Below are 25720 nucleotides of genomic sequence, written 5' to 3'. Positions count from 1 at the left end.
GGGGGTACTGGAACGAGAAAACAAACAGCCTCTTTAATCATTTTACAAAAGGTATGTAAATATATACATGGGGGCAGATTTACAAGCCCCTTGTGCCACTTTTGTGTCACTTTTTCCATGTTAAAAGTGACGCAAAAGTGGCGCAAGGGACTTGTAAATAAGCCCCATGGTTTTTAACAAGCGCACAACGCCCATGGGCTCAAAAGGCTTCAGCATGCCTCCCCCGCCCACCCCCACCTGTCGTGTGTGTCAGCCTGGGCTGAGACAGCTTGGGCACAGACACAGACAGTTTTGGAGCTGCGCACCCGAGTACTTCACAGGTCTTTAAAAGACCATTTAAGCGTTAATGAGGCTTTGTTGTTTTCCACCCTTTCTTAGAGCCCCTGCATCTCCATGAGAATTAGCCCCCTACCCCCTCCGAAATCGTCTTGCCTCTGGCCATTAAAGACCTGTGACTCTTGACACTCTCAGCCGAGCGAGCCCCCAGCAGCTGAAGAAGCCTGGGCTGAGGCACGTCTCGCGCCTGGAAACATCAGTGTGGGGTGAAGTGCGCGCCCCCCCTGAAGGGATGTGACGCGCCCCACAGTTTGAAGAGCTATGGCCTAGGGGATATAAATATAGCAATGGCTGGGGGAGCTGTGCCAAAGGCATTTAATTACCCCAGGGTATAAATACAGATGATTATGAATTGAGGAGCGGTAAGGGAGTCTTCTGAATACTCCCAAGCAGTATAACTGCAGCACTAGACGGGGAGGTAATACATGAGGGGAGCATTTTTAAATACATCTGGGTGTAAAATCAGCAGAAAGGAGAGAGAGACGCCGTGAGAGAGACATCTGTATACAAGCAGGAAGTGGGATAAGGGAGGGGGTGGCAAATGGTGAGCATTTTGCAGCCTCTCTGATGTTCTCATTGGCCACGAAGCTCACTAAGAACATCAAAGCGGCCGCAAAAATGCACCCAAAGGCTGTAGGCGGACAAATGGTGCGCACGCCCGGCACACGTGCACTGTGCCCGATACGTCTGCAGACTTTGGGAGCATTTTTTAAAGCCCCCTTACTATAACTCTCACAGAACAACACATGCGCGTTGGTTCAGCGAGACCTAAAAAGGGTTACAGAGTGACGGAGGGCAGAAAGCGGCTGTGCAGCGAGATGTGGAAGGGCAGGGCCCGGGAGAAGCCTGGGGGCTAGTGAGCTGAGAGCACGACACTCCCACCCCGCTATTGTTGGCCTCCTACACCAGCCCAGCAAGGGTAACACACGGGCAGGGTGGCCAGATGCATCTTGTCCTACATTGATTGGGTAACAGCAAAGGTATCCCGTCGCTGAACTCCAGTACAGAGCTGCCCATGGTAAATCTCCATCCACAACGCAGGACTTGTAGACGTTCTCCAAAGCACAAATTGCACATAAGCTTGCTATGGCATGTTTAAACTGAACAAAAATCGTAGTTTCTTTGCATAATTTGGGAGGCCGCACAGCTTTTATTTTATCAGGACAGTGCTGCTTCAAGGATGCTGTGCTATAGGTAGTTGTCTTTCCTCACCTGTGTGTCTATGTGCATGCCTTTAACTTGTTTGTCTTGTGTCAAAGCAAGATCATTGGCTACAGGGCCACTTCAGCTGCCAAAATTTTACTAAAGTTTTTATGGCCACGGAGGGTTTTTTGTTTTATATGATGGATGTTTTTGTTGGTTATTTTTGTTACGTGGCTACTTAAAGGATAATGAAACAAAAAACGCATGCCAAAAGACAAATCTGCTAGCAGGCTGCATTTCAGTTTTTAAAACAGAAAAGTAGCATAGGTGAGCCCACATGCATGCTAGCCCCGCGAAGTTTAGTTTTTGATTCAGCATGAAAAGCAGACACCATCATGACCCCTGCATTGGTGTGCACTTTTGACCTTCCATCTGGCTATACCCTGCCTGCCCACTTCACAACCCCTCCTGCCCCCAACCATTTTGTAAATAGTGGTTACTACTGTTTGTAAGGTTCCATAGTGCTCTTGGAATCTGGGCGCAACTATCAGATCTGGCTAGTGGTTCACCGAGCCAAAATGGTCTGCTGATATTGGTAGTTGGTTACATTTCAGGTCTTTAGAGATTGGTCACTGTGGGTGGTGGTCGGCGAGGTGAGCATAGGCGGGAGTCTGGACAGTGGTTGCTGCAGTAAATGCTGTATAGCTCAGTGGGTTTTTCAATTTAATATACAAAACAGTTTTGGTAGCAAGAGCGCTAGAACGACACAACTAGCTGTAAGCACTTGTTATTTTACTGACTGTTGATACTCTATGAAGCATCACCTACTGGGGCCTGGGTATGGTAACCATTTAAAATTGTTCATACATACTTTAGAATTATACAATGTACGTTTTTTTAAACAGTGTTACCCAACCTCATAGTGTTTATGAGTTTAAGTGATAGGCCTTCTTCCACAGCCCCACCCCATCAGTGATATAATAAAATATGTATTTCCATCCTGTTATATATGGTATAAGGATGCCGTTCATGTACCAACTCCTAAAAGATTCCTTTTGATAAGCATTAATATGCGATAATGGGCTGCATCGCTAAATTTTTATAAGGTCCCAAAGGCGAGACCGAATGCATTGGATATGCTCGTTTGTGATGGGGCTAAATGTGGCGGAATGACAGCCTTCTGAGGCCATCATTTGGGAACTTCGGGTGTGACCGTGCAAGTAGAAATAACGACAAAATATATATAAAATTCAATTACGTTACTGTACTCATTATTCAAAACATTCCTAACAGGTCAAGACAATTACCAGGTATTGCGTTGGATTGATAAAGTTAGTATCTATACAAAGAGTCCCAGAAGATAGTACGGGGGCACGGGTGTGTAAATAAAAGGATACATGCATACCACAAACCCTATTCAATGTCAACAGATGGCGACATTAAAAGGCGAGCCCACACAAATTAATATTTTTAAAGATCGTGAATGTTTTTATGGGCGACTGATTCCACAGAAGTCCATGTGAGACGTTTGGAGGGGGAAAACTCAAACGACGGATAAACTCTGTCCCCTCAAAAAGATGTTCAGTAGATGACAGGTTAATCTAAGAAAAGAAACTAGTTAAGACATATTATCCCCTACATTACAGAATTTGAGGACCGAGTGGCACGGTGTTGGCACTTCGTGCTTTAATACTATGAGCCACAGTGTATTGGCGCTGCAATAGTTGATGTCGGTACTACCCGTGGGGGCAACGAGGGGGTGTGGGAGGGGCTGGAAAGCGTCACAGTACAAGGAAGGAGGAGAGGAGGCACGTGGGGTGTGCCAGAGAAGTTTAGAGGGGTCGCGGGGGGAACCAGTGAGTATGAGGCGATAGAGGAAAAGGATATGGAGGCATAAGATCCCCTCCCCCCGCGGACCGCTCTGTTTGTTTTCATTACCTGACGCCGAGGCTCCCTCAGCCAATCACGGACTGCAGACGTTTCCAGTGCAGCTCAGGGCCCCTGCTCCTCTTCTCCCTGTCGTACTGACAGCGGCTCGTTGCCTTCCGGTTCAGTGGGAACCGGGCAGCACCGGGGCACGAGCGCAACCTGCAACGGCCCGGTCCAGTTATTGCCGCTCCGGCTGCATCCCTCGGTAGGCCGCGGGGCTCCAGTGCCCAGCTAGGCCCGCTCATAGACAGAAAGAAAAGACTGCAGGCCGTAGCATGTGAGCCTGGCGGACATCTTGAAGTTCATAGACTACTCCGGTAACAATCGTTACTGGGAGGCTGGCATGTCTTTGTAACGCTCTCCTTGTGTGTGCATATTTACGTTTCTTTTCATATTTACACAACTTTTATGTGTTGACGTATATTATAACCGTTTTATCTGTATTCAGTATTATTTTTCCAACGCATATGGTGTGGAAAACCAATTGTTCCTCAGCATTTAATTTTTTGGAAGGAACTTATGTGGGCCGTTTCATTATTTTGAAAGGCAACCCGTGCTTTTTCAATGCGGCCACTTCTCCTATATATTTTGAGGTGGATTCGTCTGTAGACCTTGTACGGTTGCAGCAATTCCTAGTACCTCGCTATTTAGTCCGTCGCCTGTTTTTAGACCATTCTGTCCTTCATGCTCGTAATGTTCTTTCGATATTAGTTTGCGCCACCCAATGATGGTTTTAAGGCGATGTATGGCCAAGAGCACATATGGGTACAGATGACACAGAACACTTGGCATGCATTCATAATCTGGTTCTTTATAGCCATGCAACAAATTAGCATGAGATGCACTTATAAACACAGTCCTGTCAAGTGCCACGCATCATGAGTTACACAGGTCGAGACTCCGAATACTATGATGGGACTCTTTCACTATTTTGACAGGGTTGTCTAGACCCGTGCTTGAAACATAAATATAAAAGTGCTGGTGCTGTCTCAGAGTACATGTTTACAAATGAGAAATACAGGTACTCTCCAATCACAATAGTTAACCGCCCTTTCAAATAAAACAAGCATTTGCAATGCAATAGGTCTCGCATTAGGAAAGTTTGAGCTATTGGTATTGTAAATGACACATTTTTTATTTATGTGCTTGTTTTGAAAATAGCTAAATTAATAACTGTCATTTACAATGCCAATAGTTTTATCTTTCGCAAATGTGACACCTATAACATTTGTAACACAATATGTGTTGTAGCACTGAGTAGTATTTGGAGTGTATGTTGCATTGAGCGTAGTGTTATTATGTGGCGTGTAATTATGTGGCACTGAGTGGGATTTGGAGTATGTTGCATTGAGTGCTGTGTAATTATGTGGCGTGTAATTATGTGGCACTGAGTCAGATTTGGAGTATGTTGCATTGAGTTTAGTGTAATTATGTGGTGTGTAATTATGTGGCACTGAGTGGCATTTGGAGTGTATGTTGTAGTCAGTAGAGTGTAATTTTTTGGCGTGTAATTATGTGGCACTGAGTGGCATTTGGAGTGTATGTTGCATTGAGCACAGTGTAATTACGTGGTGTGTAATTCTATGGCACTGAGTGGTATTTGTAGTGTATGTTGCATTTAGCGTAGTGTAATTATGTGGCATGTAATTATGTGGCACTGAGTGGTATTTGGAGTGTATGTTGCATTGAGTGCAGTGTAATTATGTGGCACTGAGTGGGATTTGGAGTGTATGTTGCATTGAGTGCAGTGTAATTATGTGGCGTGCCATTATATGGCACTGAGTGGTATTTGGAGTGTATGTTGCATTGAGGGCAGTGTAATTATGTGGATTGTAATTATGTGGCACTGAGTGGGATTTGGAGTGTATGTTGCATTGAGTGCTGTGTAATTATGTGGGGTGTAATTATGTGGCACTGAGTCGGATCTTTAGTGTATGTTGCATTGTGCGCAGTGTAATTATGTGGAGTGTCATTATGTGGTCCCCCCAAAACCGTATCCATAGCGATGTAATTCTCTTCCCAATGAATATTGCAGTGAAGTCAGAAGCAATGCATTCGTTAATTTATACATATATGGGAAACTGTAACTTTAAAAAAAGAGAGTTTATATATTTTACGCAATAAATATAAATAAAAAACTGGTTTTAACATGACAGTTATCACCTATTCATTTAGAAGGATCAACCTACTGCATGTTTACATAATCAAACTCAATATACAAGGCATATCAAGAAAAAAAAATTGGGATAAACACAGAGGAGGTGGTAACAGAATGGGTGGTGGAGGGAGAGCCACAGAGAGCTAAAGAAGAGAGGGAGGTATAGAGGAGGGCACAGAGATATAGAAAAGAGCTGAGTGAGGAGGTAAACAAGTGTGGGTGGGGGGGGCCCAAGGATAGACGCAAATAAAGGCAAAGATTGAGGAGGGAATGGTACAAAATGTGGAGGAGCGAGAGGGGAAGATCCAACAGGAGATGAAGGAAGTGGGGACGGTAAGTGGTCGTGAGGAGTGAGTTAAGAGACAATGGAAACATTATTGAAAGGGGAGGAATTGTAAAAACTGAGGAGAGAGAAAAATTGAGAGGAGCAAAGAGACAGAGATAACAAAAGACAGGTGCATGTAAAGAAATCAGGAGGGAGCTAAATTGGTGAAGGGGACAGATGAGAGGAAGAGAAAAGGGGAAGAATGAAAATAAAATGGGAGAGAAAAAATTCGGCTGAATCTACCCTTGAATGCGAGTGTCCAAAAGAGGAGGGAGCCGATGCCTAGACTCGAACCCGGTTTCCCAGTTCCAAAGTCGGCAGCTTTTGCCGTTATGCCACATTCTAACTCAAGTAATAGGGCCTGAAGACAAACACAAACATTATTGATCAAAATATTCTCTGAAAAGTTGAGTTCTGTTATTTACAGCTCTGCGCTATGTCCGGGTTTAAGAACACGGGAGCTGGAAGACAATTGCCTGTTTCAGACCGACGCCCGTAAGCATCTTCGTTCATGGAGGGGGCGCGAGCTGAGTGGCGGGAGACTCAAGTGCGAGGAGGATGGCGGCATCTAAAGAGAGGAGGAGCGCCATGTGGGTCTGCCAGGGAGGATGAATGAGTTAAAAATAAAATGCTGTGGGGTTTGAGCGGCACATGACCCGACCCTGGCATTTCTCCACACACCTGCCCACAGAAGCATTCTCGCCTTTCTAATGGTATTTCTCAGTAATACTGACCAGTTCCTCGCTCGTCAAGTTGCCAGAGCGCAGGGTTCTCAAGCCCTGCCGCCATGTGGCTCTATCCAATACACTCAATTATGATAACAGCTCAAGGCAAGCAAAAAGGGGGGCTTCGGAACCCGGGCCACCAGAGGCCTCGATGAACAGCCTCTTTATCCTGAAACAACCAGAATCAGACATTGTGGCACTAAGAAGAGAGCCATTTCTGCTCATGAGATGGGGTTGTTAGACCACTCTAACACTATAGTAATTTAAGGCAAACAGACCCTGGAAAATGAAGATTACGAGGCTAATAAAAGAAGCACTGGTAAAGAGAACAGGTCTTGTTTTTATTTGCTAACACATACAGCAGTAGCGCATTCAAGTGAGGCACACAGCAGGGAGTCCGCAGGAGTGGACAAACTGGGCTTTAGCTGAAGTTTAATTGTAAGGTAGGAGCGGAGGCAGAGGGCTACCACTAAATATTAGGCGAGAGATAAATAATGAGACCGAGTTAAGACGTGATTAACAAAGTCTCAAACTACTGGCGGAAGGAGGCTCGTGGAAGCAATCCGATGGAGGCTAGGGGCGGAAGTAAATAAAATAAAAAAATAGGAAAAGTTGAGTCATTGCCCTGGCACAGCTCTGCGCCTCCGAGTGTTCATGTGTTTTTGCAGGTTTATATAGCATGAACTCGAAGCGATGGTATAGGAGCGCTTTTTACACCAGCACAAGTTGCATTACACAAGAACACATTTTTGTTAGCAACGGAGATTAAGTGATTTGCCCAGAATCACAGGATGTTGAGCCGACGCCTGGACTCGAACCCGGTTTCCCAGTTCCAAAGTCGGCAGCTTTTGCCGTTATGCCACATTCTGACTCAAGTAATAGGGCCTGAAGACAAACACGAACATTATTGATCAAAATATTCTCTGAAAAGTTGAGTTCTGTTATTTACAGCTCTGCGCTATGTCTGGGTTTAAGAACACAGGAGCTGGAAGACAATTGCCTGTTTCAGACCGACGCCCGTAAGCATCTTCGTTCATGGAGGGGTCGCGAGCTGAGTGGCGGGAGACTGAAGTGCGAGGAGGATGGCGGCATCTAAAGAGAGGAGGAGCGCCATGTGGGTCTGCCAGGGAGGATGAATGAGCTAAAAATAAAATGCTGTGGGGTTTGAACGGAGACTCCAACATTAAATCAAACCCTTAAACTGACCTTGTTACGCTAATGTTACTTAAAATTACTTCACTTAAAAAGGAACCTTAACCTAACCACAACTGTAACCCCAATTTAAAATATATGAAGTTAAGTAACTTTAGACCCAATATTAACCAAAATCACCAAAACTAAGCTAATGTAATTAAAGCAGGGGGCGGATCCCTTTGAAGCAGGGCCTCGCAGCCGTGAAAGAAGTAAACAGCAGGGATGTTATTAGGGGGGAGGAGAAGTCGCGCTGGGGTGAATGCCTGAGGCCAAGCTGCCTGTGGGAGGGAGGCTGATGGCTGTGATGTGGACGCGCGTCGTGAAGTAGCCTCTGGTTGCCTGTGGGAGGGAGGCTAATAGCTTTGATGTGGACGCGCGTCATGAACTGTCGGAAATCCGCTGGTTTAGCCTCTGGTTTAGCCCCAATAAGTTCGTCCTATTATCCCTTGCAGGATTAATAGGACAAGCCCTGAAAAGCGCGGGTACTCAGTACCTGCTCATATAAGAAGAAAAAAATAGCCCTAGCCTCTCAGTACACGCAAGCGAGCTAACTACTTTTCATGTTGCCCTAGCTGCTCGTGTGTGTGTGCATGATATGTATTTTAAACAGATATGTGAATTTGTTCTTCCAAAGACACAAGACACCCCAACACTTGAAAGCTCCCCTTTAAAATACCAAGTGGAAGATCTGTCCATGACAGTGATGAATCAGTTCTGAGGGTTACATGTTACGCCAAGGCCTCGAGGACTCGGATTAATTAAGTTTTATATGGCTGTGAGTCAAATGGAGAGTCAGCCTGTATGTATAGGGGTATGTTACTGTTACATCGCATTTTTTACATCGTAATGCTGTTACAACGCAGCTATTACAACGCAGGTTCCATTACATCGGATGCTATTACAACGCAGGATATTACATAGCAGATGCTATTACAACGCATACCATTACATCGTAAGTATTGGTAAGTATATAATTTTTTTTAATTTTATTTAATATTATATAATTAATTTAATTATTTTTAATTATAAATAAATATATTTATTTATGTTTTTTAATATTATAAATTAAATATATTAATTTAATTAATTTTTATAATAAGTATGAGTATAGGAGTATATGTTTTGGGGTACTGAGGTATATGTTTTGGGGTGTTTGGTTATTTTTAGGTTTTAGGGCAGTGTTTGGGTTTTGGGGTACAGGGGTGTTTTTAGGTTTTAGGGCAGGGTTTGGGTTTTGGGGTACAGGGGTGTTTTTAGGTTTTAGGGCAGGGTTTGGGTTTTGGGGTACAGGGGTGTTTTTAGGTTTTAGGGCAGGGTTTGGGTTTTGGGGTACAGGGGTGTTTTTAGGTTTCAGGGCAGGGTTTGGGTTTTGGGGTACAGGGGTGTTTTTAGGTTTTAGGGTAGGGTTTGGGTTTTGGGGTACAGAGGTGTTTTTAGGTTTTAGGGCAGGGTTTGGGTTTTGGGGTACAGGGGTGTTTTTAGGTTTCAGGGCAGGGTTTGGGTTTTGGGGTACAGGGGTGTTTTTAGGTTTCAGGTTTGGGTTTTGGGGTACAGGGGTGTTTTTAGGTTTTAGGGCAGGGTTTGGGTTTTGGGGTACAGGGGTGTTTTTAGGTTTTAGGGCAGGGTTTGGGTTTTGGGGTACAGGGGTGTTTTTAGGTTTTAGGGTAGGGTTTGGGTTTTGGGGTACAGGGGTGTTTTTAGGTTTTAGGGCAGGGTTTGGGTTTTGGGGTACAGGGGTGTTTTTAGGTTTCAGGGCAGGGTTTTGGGGTACAGGGGTATTTTTAGGTTTTAGGGCTGGGTTTGGGTTTTGGGGTACAGGGGTATTTTAGGGTTCAGGGGTAGGTTTGTGTTTAGGGCTGATTAAATCATATTTACCATTTATAAATTAATTAAAATATATTTATTAAATTAAATTAATTATATTATATTAATTACATTTTTAATTAAATTAATTAAATTAAATAAATTATTTTAATTAATTTAATGTAATTACTATTTAAAAAATATTTAAATCAAATTAATTTCATTATATTTTTTAAATAAAATTAATTATAATTATTTTTCAAATTAAATTTAAAAAAATGATTTTAATTTATTACATTAAATTAATTACTATTTTAAAATGTATTTTAATTAAATTAATTAATTAAATTAATTAAATTAACTTAATTACATTTTTTTTAAAAAGGTATACTTACCTATACTTACGATGTAATGCCATGCGTTGTAATAGCATCTGCTATGTAATGCCATGCGTTGTAATGGCATCCGATGTAATGGATCCTGCGTTGTAAAAATTCCGATGTAACGGAATGCGATGTAAAAAAACCGCGTTGTACTGACACCAATCCATGTATAGGATGTTTTCCTCCTTCAGTCAGCAAAGACTTTCTTCATCTTTTGAGGACTATCAAGATTTTGGCACCTGACAATGCAAGTATGAGGAAGACTTTTTATTTTTTGGGGACAAGTCCTCACTTTTCCTCTGAAGATCAGTATGCTTTGAGATTTAAGTTTGGCCATCTGAAATGGCTTCTTGAGATTGCCAATGAAATGTTCCGCAGTACCCGCCAATATGCGGCCATAGAGGAGTCACTTCACAATATTGCAAAACTATATATTCAGCATATCTTTTGACTTTTTCCCATGGTCTGTTTTGACAATATATGGAATTATTAACCCAGTAAGCTTGTACCCTATCTTCATGGTAATGGCAGCTACTAAGAGGGCAGCAGGCCCTTGGGGATCAATTCAACACCCTGTACTCAACTCACTGACTTAACCAGTTCCGGAGCACCTTGAAAACCCACTCAATAACCAAGAGATATCAGAACCTCCTATTATATCACAAGCCCAGTCAAGGGCTGCCCAACCAATAAATGTACATTTTGGACCAGGGCCTGAAATCCAGCCATCCACCTCATTAGTGCCACAAAAAACACTGGAGCCAGCTAACTCAGATATCTTACACAGCAGGTCCAATCAGCTTTTCAAAGAAAAACCCTTGGACAATCACAGTGTAGCTATGGCATCATCAATGGCATCATCTCTGAGCACAAAGGTGATTCAACACCGGCTAAATTGATCCACAAGGCTCTCCACAACCTTGGCCCCAAGTACCTCAACGACCGCATGACCTTCTACACGCCCACCCGCCACCTACGTTCGACCAGCCACGCACTCGCCACCGTTCCACGCATCCGCAGAGCCACCGCTGGAGGAAGATCCTTCTCCTACCTGGCAGCCAAGACCTGGAACTCCCTCCCCACCCACCTTCGACGAACCCAAGACCATCTCTCCTTCAGGAAGCAGCTCAAGACCTGGCTGTTCGAGCAGTAACTTACCCCTCCCCAGCGCCTTGAGACCCTCCCGGGTGAGTAGAGTGCTTTACAAATGCTGTGATTGATTGATTGATCCACACTTCACACCATCCTTCTGAGATATAACATGATTTCTTAAACAGATTAATTTTGTGGAACTGTTCAAATGCATCCTGAGCTTACAAATATATCCACTGAAGATATTCTGCAAGTACAATTTAAAACGCTGGCCAACTCTTTGTATTGAAAAGAATCAACTGTACTAACACTCCAATCTCCCACACTACTAGCTGAAATCCTGCTCAGGAAGCCAATGTTTGAAGTGTGGGGAATAGTGATTACAAAATCATTGGCCCCCAAGTACCCACGCCTGCTCAAGGAACTGTGAGAGCAGTCAAGGCCCAAGGATCACCCCCTCAGTATCTTCAGAGGGGCAGGAAATTCTCAACTTTACCTCACCTATAATCAGGGCCACTAGAATTATGCGGCAGGGAGGGTTGAATTATGCGCCAAGAAAAGGCAAATTATGGAGCACGTTTTGTGATGGTTCTACTTCATTACATTAATCATTGACAAACTGAGCAATCATTGACAAACTGAGTCTCTTACCAACTCTCCTAGAGCAAATTGTAGCCCTCAGGCAGCGAAATACAACGTATATCAAGCACCCGGTGCTGACGAAAAAACACAAATAGTAACTCCTAAGCAGGAGGACAATGAGGTACAAACAGCAAATCCTAGGAAGGCGAAAGAGGACGATAAGGAAGTGATAACGCCAGCAGATTCTCAAAGATCTATGGGAACAAAGGCAGCACCCTTAACGACTAAGCTGGATATTCAGCTACATAAAATCTGAAAGAACATATTCTAATTAAGCAAACCAAAAGACAACAAAAAGTTAAAGTAAAGCCAGAAACAAATTAACAATTGAAAACAACAAATCAGGAATTAATATGCACCCAATATTTAGCTCAACTAGAGAAACACAAGGCAAACTGAACCTCACCAGAACATCGATGAGAACAACTGACATTCAAGTGGCAACCACACAGACGGGTGCATGGAGACGGACACTTGGGAAAACTGAGACCAACAAAAATTGAGAGACATTCACATCCATAGTATAACCATACTATGGATGTGAGTGTCTCAGTTCGTGTTGGTCCTAGTTTTCCCGAGCGTCCGTCTTCATGTACCTGTCTGTGTGACAGGTACATGGAAATGAGATGAGCTCAGTCTCAGTGGAAAAACAGCAATTCTCACCGGGGGGAGGGTGGGGGGCGTCGATCGCCGCACAAGAAAAGGAACAACAAAAAACCCACAAAGCTGTGACTCAACTCAGGGGGGCTTTGACTTTTGCACAAGAAAAGTGGAAACGAAAAAAACCACAAACTAGTGACCAAAACGAAGAGACACCGGAACTGGGAAGAAAGCAACAAGATCGAAACACTGTGCAACCCCCTAATTTGATACCCCAAACCTTTGCCTCCGCCATTACCAATCTGAAGCTTAAAGATCAAGTAAGAGGAACCTCAAATAAGAAAGATGTGTCTAAATCACTGCTTCACACTGATGCCACAATTAAGAATGGGATCAAGCCAAGCCCTTTGTAAAAAGTACAAGGTAGGATTGAAGTCAATGAGCTAGAGATCATGGAATACGCAGAAACATCCTTCCAAGAGAAGGCCCACAAGATGATACCATCATTAGCATTTAAGACATCATCCTCCAGACCCAAAGGAAGGGATATTATGCAGCATGAAAAACTGAGATTTTACATACAAAATAATGAAAATGCTAATTTAACAGAATGTAATCTATGAAATTAGCTGAGGACTATCAATCGAGAAATCCAATCAGAACTCCTTGAACAGGAAATAACTACAAGACAAATATATAGAGGCCCCCCCCTGAAAGAATTGATATAGGGCAGACATGCAGGGGAAAATACAATACCTAGAAACACAAAAAATGTATCTGCCCCCTGAGATAAATATAAATGGCTCAGCTAGAGTCCAAAATAGGAAGAAAAACAGAGAAGAGCTCAATGTCACCAGGACGGACAATTCACATGATCAAACTCACACCAGGTTGAAAAATATACTGATAATTTTATTGATTTTCTTCACAAGATATATATCATTTAATTAGAAACAGGATGCCATTGCATGAATAAAATGGCACAGACAATAAATAAATACATACATATAGCCCCAGCAACCTACAACTTCAATCAACAAACAACACAACCCGTCCATTCATTCAAAGAGGCATCCGACATATGCTCACATTCATACCCAAACAATCTCAGTGCATTCAAAACCCATCAAGTTTCCAGAGTCAGATGTCGCACTAATGATCTGTCCCGCAGCACTCCTCGGCACAGGGTAAAACACAAGAAAGCCAAGGGGCAGGACAGACTGCAAAACGCCAACGCGCGTTTCGGTGCCAGGCCAGTTCTAGGGCCACACCTTCTTCAGGGAAATCAAGGTAGGGGCAGGGGAAAGGAGGAATACAGCATACAATCTGCAATAATAAAACAAGATCATACATATTTTAGGGACAACATTTTCTAAAACAAATGTTTTTTTTTTTTTTTAAACCTTTATTTACGTTTGCACACATATACAAAACCGGGCCTACAACCCCCAGGGCTGGCCGCTAAGCAGTTCAATACGGTGTCACAATCAATGTCAGAGCAATCGTCCCTGGGGAGCATAGTAACTCAAATTACCAAGCACAGCGGTTGTGAATGCAATGCGATGCGGCATCAGGATAGGAGGTTTTCATTTTTCAATATAAAATAGAAAGGATCAGGTATCATATAGTGTCTCGGATCACAAAAAGGGGGGGGGCGAACAGAAAAACGATGTGTCCATACCAAGTTCGCTACCATGAAAATCAGTGGCGTTTAGACATGCAGCATCAGGATAAACAGCACATTATTAATATCTACATCATCATTACTGTCCGCCCCTCAGCGCCAAGGCCCCAGAGAGGTCAAGGCACAGGTATAGAAATAAGGATGCAAAGAAAGCCGAACCCACTGCACTAACCCGGAAAAGAAAGGAGAGAAAGGCTAGAAAAGAGAAGAAGAAAAAGAGGCCATAGAACAAAGATAAAAAACTAAATACCCACCCCCACACCCCCCCACCCTGCACCCCTGCAAATAACTACGGCCACCCCCCACGCAGCGTGCCTGTCGCCCAGCAACCAGAGCCCGAAATATAGGAGAAAGGGAAGAAAAGAAAAGAAAAGAAACCCCACTCGAGAGGGGAAGTCGGAGGAGGGCATAATATTACGGACTCCCGGTCTCCTTCCCCCACCATAGCCAACCCTGCCCCGGAATCCGGTAGGACAATAAATCAATCCCGTCAACCATAATCCCACAACGAGTAACCCAGACAAGGATCTCAACCCTGGCCCCTTCGATCAAATGTACTGAGGTCGGTAATTAAGGGAAGTCCTTTACACACAATGTCACAGAAGTCGGCAGACCAGGAGCGCATAGATGTAGGTCGCTGGTACCACTGTCGCTCATCTCCGAGACCGAGCTCCATCTCATCCGCCATCTTGAAAGACCGGTGGAGGAGGGGAATCGACACAGTCCTAGACAGCATACAGTACAAAGTAGATGAGTCCGTAATGGGGACGGCATGTAACTGATCCGAAGGGTGCAAGATCGAAAGTTTCAACGGTTCAAATGGGTGTTCAGGCACATTCCAGTCCGGCAATTCCATCACAATAGGGGCAAACACTGTTTCCACCGCCGGGTCTAAATACGCCTCCGAAACATCCATTGCAACATGGGCTGGCTGCCGGGTCACAAGCGTCGAGTCAGGGTCCGGTCTCAAGCCTGTGGTTCCATCCATCGCAGACTGCAAGTCTCGAGTCCGGGCTTTGATAGTGCCCTGAAGCGCCATAAGTGCCTCCAGCACCGTCAGCAAAGACGGGCCAGGTCGAACCCGCTCCGTTAAACTCACTCTGTCCTCAGGCATAGCGGTCCCCACGGAGAGGCGCAAGGCCAAGCGGAGCAGGAATAAGCTGTGAGGGAACGGCGGTTAGCGAGCAGTGGCACGCGGCGAGGCACCGACATGGGGTGATCGGCGATGTGAGTGCCGGATCCCCGGTCGGGGACCCTCACAATACAGTATCGTGCGTCACTCGTCGCCTCACCTGCTATAGGGCACCAGGCAGCTGATGGTAACAAGACAATCGAGGAAAAAGTTCGAGTGAACCGGAGACCGGGCCCAACCGCATTCAGTATCCCGTTGTTGTTCAGCTCGGACCCGGCAGGGCCAGCACTAGAGGTCCCGCATCCCAGGTGGGTTAGGCCTCAGTACGGACTTCGACGTATCTTCGCTCCACGACGGCGGAAAAAACTCCGGGATTACACCACTGGAGTGTGGGACGGATCACCCACACGGATCTGGTTCAGGTGAGCAGGATTATCGACAGGATAGTGAAGCATAGGACGGAGGTCAGCGGAGCCGGGAGACTATGCGGCCATCTTGGCTGATGTCGTAGCTCCTCCCAAATTTTGATTTTTTGTTTCTTAATCATGTATACATAGAATAGGTCAGTTTAATCATCCTGCTGGTAATAGACAGTGAGCTCAAACACTGTAAAGAAGGGATCGCGGAGCATAAGCTCCTCATTCGACCAAGTGCAGATCCAAACATCCCACAATCCACCAATACACAGTCCAACTATACAAATAGACATGATTAAACATCATGGTCTTCTCAACCGAACATAGATCGGAGCTGGGAAAAGATAGAAAACTGACAGACCCGCCCCACCGCATGACCAGGTCCGCCCTGCCTTCAAGCATGTATTTACGATACCTATGAGGCATCATTCTACTCAGTCCTGGGGGAAAACCCTAATTTCAGAGACTAGAAGAAAGATAACACAGGGAAGGAACCCCTCAAACTCTGGGAGAATCTGTCATACGGTAGATTAAACACCCAGGCTCAAATGAGGCTTACTTACCCGCCGTGGTAGAATGACGTCCTCAGTTCATTGGCCAGGGCTTCAAATCATCCATCCCCATCATTTTCATGCAAGAACTGCTAATTAGACTTTTCACTTCCACGTCAGTTAGGCTAAGGAGAATTATAACAACCTACATTGGTTTCAGGCAGCGAACCAAGGGATCGAGTTTCAACTGTTCCCGGGCTCCCCGGGACATAATTCCCCATTTAATACGTACTCATAAACACTGTCGGGTATTAACTTACTGAGGGCAAAATCTAATAGCTCCGTAGCACAGGGTTAGTGCACTCCACAGTAGAGTCGGCAGTCTGCAGTGAGAGTTTCAGTTCAACAAAGGAAGAAAGGGATCGCTGTTCCCGAGTTCTTCACAGATGAATTCTCGCTCTCGCAATCTAGAGGCAATTTACAAGGAGCATCAATTTAAATTCGACCCTTGATTAAGGGGAAACAAAGGTCGGAGACATCAGGGGTCATAGTTACAGACGCCTTCACGATGTTCGAACAAAACGCCTCAAAATAAAACGGGTAGAAGAGACCCTCAATCGCTCTCAGCTGCGACTTAATTACCTGGTGAAAGCCGTCTTTTTCTTAAGAAAAATGTTTCTGAAAAGTTGGATGGTTCAATTCTTTAAATCAGTACCTGCACCAATAGAAAGGTAATAGCAAGGTAAGTGGATGGTCGCTGGCTCAAAGGGACGCCGCTGCCGTCTAATCAGATCACTGTAATTCATTTCGACAACGGCGGCCATACGCCCATATCTACGGTATGTGCAAAAAAATAAATAGGGGCAACTCGCCGATTAAACTAATCACCCTCTGCGATGCAGGCTCATTAATTACGAACATTTACCCTCCGGTTCACACGTAGTGCCAGATAGTTGCGCACTACCAAAAATGTCAATAGCTAAGCGGGTAGACTCCCCAACCCTGCGTGGCTCCAGAGATAGGTAAATATTTTAACCCCCCCCCCCCTCCCCTTCTCTCTCTCCTCTCTCCCCCTGTCTCACAAAGCGGTTCATAACAATAAAGTGAACCCCTGGTGGATATCTGTACAAATACTCGTAAGCCGCAGGGAGGTTCCCACACAAACGCACTGCCATCTTGGGTGCAAAGAGAGCCCCATTTTAACCTAAGTTGCGCGGCCTCTGGAATTTTCATACCTTAATAGGTCGAAGAGTCCAGCCCTTCACAGTCATCGTTTTTCATCAGAAAATTGATTTTTTGGACTGTACCAAAAATGATTCAAAATGTCAATTGGATCATGCCTCATGTTGAATAACCACTTTTTAAACCCTCACAGTGACCAAAATTGCCATTTCTACAGAGTTTTGCTTACTCAGAAGCTTCAATTTTGACCAATTTCAGGCACAGAAATGACTTTAAACACACTTATTTTAGTTGAAAAAGTAATAATTCACATCCAACAGTAGTTTACAGTCAAAAGATTAAATGTTAAAATTTCATCAAAATTGACCATTTTGGGAATGTTCGACATGTCCGCGGTCAACGTCCTCGAGGCCGAACGCGGAAGTTAGTTTACATCGCGTCCCGGACTCGCGTTCACTTACTAGATACCGCATAGCCGAGCGGACACCATTTACAGAATCCCGAATCGAGGAATGACATGGCACCCTTGTTGGTGAGTGTAGCGATTTATCAAACCATTCAGACTAGAACCCAGTCCATGGGTTCATGTGCACTCACGGACCTTTTCCGTTTTTTTAAATTTCAGAAACTTCACATTGAGTGCTAGGTGGCACAGTCAAGGCAAACCGCAACCATGCCTCATTTTTACGAAGGTATTGAAATACGTCCATAACCAATGGTGAGTGTCATAATTAGAGCTTAAAGTTATAATACTCACCCCCAGTCTAGCTTAATATATGATTAATTACCCACAAACAATATTAATTTGCAGATTGGTGAAAATAAAGAAAAAACGACCATGGTAAATAGAGAGAAAAGCCACCAACGAATAGGAACAAACCTGATTAATACAACAGGATATCCATAATAGGTGAGTGTACAGCACTCGTGTGGCTCAATCAAGATTCCCCTAAATGATTAATATGGAATAATCAGCACAATCTCTATAATTGTGTTTGACTACATAGATTCAAGATTGCAGAGGACACCCTTACCAAGTAGAATATCGGGCTGTCTGTTCCATGAAGATCTGGTAAAATTTGTAAAATATTGCCAAAAAACAGTTTTTGTCATACCTATGTGCAAAGTCCAAACCTGATGGTTTTATTCTTTTAAACCAACAGGCGCAATAATCCTTTCCTAACCCCCGTCCTGAAGAAGACCCGCTAGCGACCCACAAATAAGGTGTCCATAGGGTCGAAATGTCGACAAAACCACTAAAAGGACCAGTTTACCATGCCCAACCACAACTAGTTAATGTAGCGCTCTGGGCTTGAGTATCAATAAAACAGGAATCGGCCTTTTTGAATTTCCCCCTCTCCTTTAATACTTTTTCATTCACATGTAAATAGACCATCACTTATTTGTCACATTGTCACAATATTTCCATGTTATGTCACTTTGTACACTGATTTGAATTGTTGCGCCGTACCTTGTATTTTGAAAAAAGTTTTTAATGCATATATTTAAGGTGTCAGTTGGAAATAAAAAGATGAAAAATAACTGAATAATTAAAATCATTCTGACCCTTTCCTGTGTTTGGTTTTGCACTCTAATGATAATCAAAATAGCATAATGAGTAATGAAGTTATGCTCTGACCACTGTTGAAGATACACGTATGATTTAAAGCAATTGTTTTCATACCCGAAAGAACCACTGTTGAAACTATCATTGTATTGCCCAGGTTCTTAGGGATACTGGGTTACCCCATAAGAATTATTCTTGCCAGAGTGCAGGTTTTTACCTGCGAGGGTTATTTTACTCTCATTGAATGTTGTATTGTATCGTATTGTATTAATGTAATTTGTTTTCCCTTCAATACTTTGTATACTCTACTATGTCTGATAAAGAAATTCTATCATATACTGAAGAATACATAGCGAAATTGATTCAGGATCAAGGTACTTCTAGTTTCCTATTAGGGAACGATAGGTTACCAGCGGATGCTGGTCTAAATGAAAAACTTGCTAAACTTGAGCCATTGGAGAAAAAATTGATTAGGTCACGACTGCATGGTCATGTTTTGACCAAATATCTAGAAGCCAATATAAACCCACAGGGCCTTCAGGTTCGGAATGAGACGATTATATTTATAGACGTTCTCAAATTCCGTGAAGGTTTTAGCCACGTGGCCAATAATTGCTCCAGGCACTGGATGGTGCTTGGAGTGGAGACGGCTATAAAGTATGTAAGAAAGCTGATACAGGAAATAGCTGATCTAAAGACCGAGATCTTGGGTGACTCAGCGCTCACCAACGCGAAGGAAGCGTTGGAGCGTGCTGAGAAAACACTGGCCGAATTCAACTCGATCACATTAGGCAGAAAACTTGACAAATTAGCAAAGGACGTCAAGAACTACGATAAAAAGGTCACATACCCTTACCTAGCCGACAATTATTATCAGCAGGATAGCCAAGGTTTCTTTACTAACAAGAGAAGACAGGGACCACGTAGGTTCTACACTTTTTCCAATTCATCTGCAGGGAGTGGCTCAGACTCAGACACCAATCAGCCCTCTACAAGTAACTCAGACTATCAGACACAGAACCCTTTTTTAGGGGAAGGTCCCTCCAGAGGAAACATAGGCGGGGGGAGACAGCAGAATTGGGATCGTCCCAGGAGATGGGGGCGGGGGAGGCCATCACAGGGCACATCCCGGGTCAGGTTCTATCAACCGGACTCACATGGGGAGATATCAACAAGGAGACAGACCTATCGCTGGTAAGGTCCCATGAGAACAATATGCCAAATACATTGATGGTTTCAAATCCCCAAAATTCTTTTACCTTAGAGAGACCAGGTGCCAGTGGAGGTCAACACATATCTAACACTAGTGCAGTACCATCACACCAAACACCTATACCTATGCTGGTTGATCAGAGGAACCTTACATTACCTGGGGAAGTTAGTTTGGATCTGAACCCTATAGTACCGGTGGAAACCACTTTGGAATCAAACCGCCTTGAAATGATAACAGTGATCCAAAATCAAGATACCAATGCCCCCACAGCAAATCTGGAACCAGTAATCAATCTATCTGACTACACCTTAACAGATGCAGAAAGAAACGTCTTATCCAGAGGACTTTCATTTGTGCCAACAACTATCCCTGACTCTTTCCAAGTAAGGTTAGAACTACAGAGATTTTTCAGGAAAATCAGACTGAAATACTTCTTTACAAAAAACGACTCTTCACCTACAAGATCGGCAACGATGTTTAGACCAATTTCCACGTTCACGCCAGCCTCGTTTACAATGAGTGAAAGAATACTGGCCTTTGAAAAGGTAGTGCTAGAAGAAGTCATGCAAACACTAGGAGAACGGAGGTATATAAAATACAATACAAGTAAAGAAGAGAAAGATGCACTCCATGAACTGTCACGTAATGAGGCCGTAGTGATAAAAGCAGCGGATAAGGGGGGAGCAATTGTGGTACAAAATACACAGGATTACATCTGCGAAATTAATGGGCAACTCCAAGTGCAAGAGAGCTACAGCAAGATAAGAGGAGACCCTACCCTTGAAATAAAGACACTAATTGAGACGGTAACCGGGTATGGAAAGGATAAGGGCTTCCTAAGTCAATATGAACATGATTTCCTCAACCTACGGGAACCGAGAATTCCAACAATATATGCACTACCTAAGGTGCACAAGCGACTTGAGAAGCCACCTGGTAGGCCCATAGTATCGGGTTGTGGCTCGATTCTGGAGCCTCTTAATAAATTTATAGACCACTTTTTGCAACCTTGTGTCTCACATAGTAAATCTTATGTGCGTGACAGCATGCACATTATTCAGCTCCTGGAAGGTCAACCATTTGATAACAAAAAACAGATGCTGGTGACACTAGATGTGTCATCTTTGTACACGTCAATTCCACAGACTACTGCAATAGAAGTCATCAAGACCACACTTGATAGAAGAGAAAGACCTCATTGGATACCAACCGACTTCTTGGTAGACCTTCTTGAAATAGCAATGAAGAAAAATTTCTTTTTGTTTAAAAATCAATTTTACTATCAATGTAAAGGTGTCGCCATGGGGGCTACATATGCCCCCAGCTTAGCTAACATCTTTATGGACCACTATGAGGAAGAGCACCTGCATGACTTAGCCAATCCCTACCTGCACAACATCGATGTATGGAAAAGGTACATTGATGATGTGCTTATGATCTGGTCAGGGACTGAAATGGAATTGAAAGACTTCTATTCTTGGTTGAACACCAGGGATAATGATATCCAATTCACAATGGCTTACAACTCAGAATCCATTGATTTCCTGGCTCTTACATTCAAGGTCGAAAATGGTCAATTGTATACAGATCTATTTCGCAAACCAATGGGACGAAACACGCTTCTGATGTATGGATCTCACCATCCCAGGAACCTAAGGGACAATTTGCCCTACGGTCAGTATTTGAGAATAAGAAGGAATTGCTATAGACGACAGGACTTCTTCAAGGCAGCTGAAGATCTGACATCACGACTGAGGAAACGTGGATATCCATCGAGTTTGCTTAAAAAAGCAAAAAACGTGCATGGTATCAACCGCGTGAACAACTGCTGGAACCAAAGGAGAAGACGGATGACACGAAGAACCTTGTGTGTGTAACCACGTATAACACTAGGATTGCAGATATCAAAAAAATTATAAAAAAGTACTGGAACCTTGTGGCAAGTGATCTACAGATGGAGGAGCAACCGTTGTTTGCATTTAAATGAGGAAGGAATATCAAGGATGTAGTGGTCAGGGCTTTCCTTGATCTGCCAAAACACCAGGACCTAAGAAGTATGATGAATCTGCCACCATTGACAGGCAACCACAAGTGTGGTAGTTGCAAGGTTTGTGATCTTTGCCAGGAAGGATCAAGTTTCACACATAACTCCAAAACGTACAGATTGGCACATTTTACCAACTGCAACAGTACCCATGTGATATATACCATCAGTTGTCCATGTGGATTGATATACGTAGGGCAAACCACACAAAGAGTTAAAACAAGAATTTTACAACATATGAGTCGACTCAGATGTAACACAGTTGGGGCCCCACTAGTTGAGCATTATAACACCTATAAGCACAAGCCAGAAGAGATTGAGTGGAGAATTGTGGAAAAGGTAACTGTAGGCCCAAGGGGTGGATCCATGGCAAGGACTATGGACTATAAGGAATGCAGATGGATACATTCTCTGAATAGTGTCTCACAGGGCCTTAATGAGAGAGAGGAAACAGCGAGACAAATGTGGCAGCTGTAAATGTATGGTAATTTCTGCATCTGTTGATTTACTTTGATTTATCTTGACTTATAACACTTCCTGATAACTACTTCTCCAGCATTTGTAAATGTGAATTTATATGGAAATATAATGATCAATTTTTATGTAATGTGCATGCCTTACTAAAATTGACCTGTTATCTTATATCAGTTGCTTACAAAATGATGGCTAACTATATGTAGTGACCAATGTCTAGAGATCGTTTTCTTTTCTTCAATTTATATTAATTGTTTTTTGACTCGGCCAAACACCTCTAATACCTTGCTTTCATAACACCTTGCTTTCAAAAAACCTCTGTTGGGAATGTATTCTTGGTGACTCGAGCTGTCACGAGCGTTCAGGTGTGTCTGGCTGCTCGTGACAAGCTCGTGTTGCTGTTTACACATGTTATGGTTTGAACTTGCAGAATGCCATCGGTTGTGCTGCATCTGTTGATGGGCATTACAAGCTGTAACTTTGAGACGTGAGGATCTAATAAACTACGTCTCCAACTTCAACCTTTCTCCGTGTCTTTCTTCGACTTCCCTACACTGGCGACGAGCGGGAGCCGCTTTACCTGCGCTTAAAGACTATTGGATGTTTATTTTTATTTTTACTTTTTGGTTTTTATCCTAGATTTACCTTAAAATTTGCCAGCGCTTTCAAATTTTCGTTTTAAAGAACAGCGTTGGATTACTGCTGTTTAAAGGGAAGCAGAAGGACCGCCGTTCACCTAAAGAACCTAAAAATCAAGTATTTCTTACTTGTTTACCGTAGCAGCATCTTTGGAATCGTTGTCATAGGAGTCCGCGCATACAATTCTGAACTGCGCAATCCTACGCTACGCTCTTGCCATCGCGTGACTTCTATCCAACGTGACGTCTTGGGTCATCGCGCATGAGTGTGTCACGCAACGTTGCTAGGCGACCGATTTGCCGGTTTTCATCGCGCAAAACAGGAACCACTACAGATTTGCCGGTTTTCATCGCGCAAAACAGGAACCACTACGGATTGTAATAAATCGATCGTTTCCTTTTCTAAAGTACTGTGGAGATCTTTTCTACCCTCAGTCTTCGGACAACTGGGAATTCAACCAAGATAACCACAATAATTTTTTTTTTTATTAACTGTAGTAGAAAGTTTTAGTCACAATTTCATTCGTACTGTGCATACTAAATATTTATGACTTTAAAGTGCATTTTTATTTTGAAATACATATTTCAAGAGTAATTATATGTGTATACCAACTTCCTGATAGCTTGTAATAATTAGGTTAACATGTCTGGCATTGTACCACCACCTTCATTCTTGTCAGCACCTGGTGAGCCACCCATGGCTTGGGAGATTTGGGAACCTGTCTTCTTAGCCTATGTTGATGTTTTGGAAGAAGGGGACTGTGAACCAGAAAGGAAGTTGTCTTTGTTAAAACATTGTTTAGGCGGTATTGCTTTGAAAGAATTTAAAACTTTACCTGTTTTAGTGAATCCAGGAAACATTAATGTATATGAATATGCTTCACAACAGTTATGTTTAAGATATGGGAAAAAGAAGAACGTTGTCATGGAGAGGTTTATATTTTATTCTCGGAAACAACGTGCTGATGAACCTGTTGAGGATTTTGTATCAGCTTTAAGATCGTTGGCTGTAACATGTGATTTCGAACATATTTCTTATGAGCAAGTATTAAGGGACCAGATTTTGATGAGAACTAACAACAAAAAAGTGCAAGAACGCCTTTGGACAACTTCTGATATGTCTCTTAATAATGCTATTGACATTGCAAAGTCCATAGAACACTCAGAGAAGTTTGTTAAGGAGATCAGGGGTAATGATAAGAGTGATGTTTTCAGTATACCTATAGACAGGGATAAGTTTAAGAAGACTTTTTCGCAGAGAAATGAGTCTTTTGCTAAGAATGATAACAAATATAAGAATCAGAAATATGAGAAAAGAACTTCTAAACTATTGTGTTTTAGGTGTGGAAGTGATGGACATTTAGCAGATTATAAGAATTGTCCTGCCCTAGGCAAGACTTGTTCTAAGTGCTATAAAAAAGGTCATTTTACAAAGTTTTGTAAATCAACACCAGGGAAGATGAATTGTGTACATGAATGCTGTGAAGAATTTCAATCAGATGATGAAGAATCATTTCAAGTTAACACCGTTATCAATGTATGTGAAGATGGAGATTGCACAAAATTTCCATCTTGCATTGTAACCATTGACAGTGTGAATTTGGAAATTTTTGTAGACTCGTGTGCTTGGTACACCTTAATTTCCCTAAATGTCTTTAAGGATAAATTTCCTAATAAGAGTTTAATTGATTCTGATGTTTCCCCGGGTGGTTATACGGGTCACAAAATTGACCTAATTGGCTATTTTATAGCAAACATACAATTTTCTGAGCGATACATATCAGGGAAAATTTATGTGTCAAGATCCGGTCTGTCACTTTTAAGTTGGCCACACCAATATCAATTGGGGATGAAAATTGATCCCAGGGCTGATCCTCCTGTGTATGTGGTGCAACCCTTGAGTGTATCCAGTGTCACTGGGGATGGTTCACTACTTATTGAGAATTTACGCCAATCTTTTCCCACCGTATTCAGCGGTACCTTGGGTCGGTATAAGGGTTTTGAGCACGTCATCAAATTAAATGAGAATGCCATTCCTGTAAGACATAGAGTAAGGAATGTTCCCTTATCCTATAGAGTTAAACTTAAGGATATGCTAAAAGACTTGTGCGAGAAAAACATTATTGAACCTGTTGAGTCGTCACCTTGGGTTTCTCCGATTGTTATTTCGGTTAAGTCCAATGGCGAACTTAGGCTATGCATTGACCTCCGCAGTGTCAATAGCGCTATTTGGGTTGATTCGCACCCTTTACCTAATCTCCATGAGATGGTGTCGACATTGGCTGGTGCACAGGTTTTCTCCTGTGTTGACCTAGCCAGTGCTTACCACCAAGTTGTACTTGCTGAGGAATCCAAAAATATTACTGCCTTTATCACACCTGAAGGTTTATACAGGTTTTGTCGTATGCCCTTTGGACTGGCAAGTGCAGCCTCCGTGTTCCAGAGGCTAATGAGAGATACCTTGGAAGGTATGAGTGGTGCCATAGCATTCCAGGATGACATTTTAGTGCATGGGAAGGATGACTATGAGCATGACAATAATCTAAGGT

The 25720-nt window shown here is 43.1% G+C and overlaps 1 protein-coding gene across 5 annotated transcripts in view; it reads right to left on the bottom strand.

Moving 5' to 3' along the window:
• Positions 1-3668, bottom strand: part of ATF1 (activating transcription factor 1) — a 331728-nt gene extending 328060 nt beyond the window's left edge. The window contains exon 1 of one of the 5 annotated variants that reach the window (XM_086966306.1): positions 3418-3668. The gene's annotated coding sequence lies outside the window, so the exon portion shown is untranslated. The remainder of the gene's footprint in view (positions 1-3417) is intronic. The other 4 variants (XM_086966315.1, XM_086966297.1, XM_086966329.1 and 1 more) reach the window with 4 other exon arrangements.
• Positions 3669-25720: the final 22052 nt, after the last annotated feature.

This window comes from Lissotriton vulgaris, chromosome 1_1 (assembly GCF_964263255.1).
Source record: "Lissotriton vulgaris chromosome 1_1, aLisVul1.2, whole genome shotgun sequence".
Classification (NCBI taxonomy): Eukaryota; Metazoa; Chordata; class Amphibia; order Caudata; family Salamandridae; genus Lissotriton; species Lissotriton vulgaris.
This window is presented reverse-complemented; position numbering and strand designations above follow the sequence as displayed.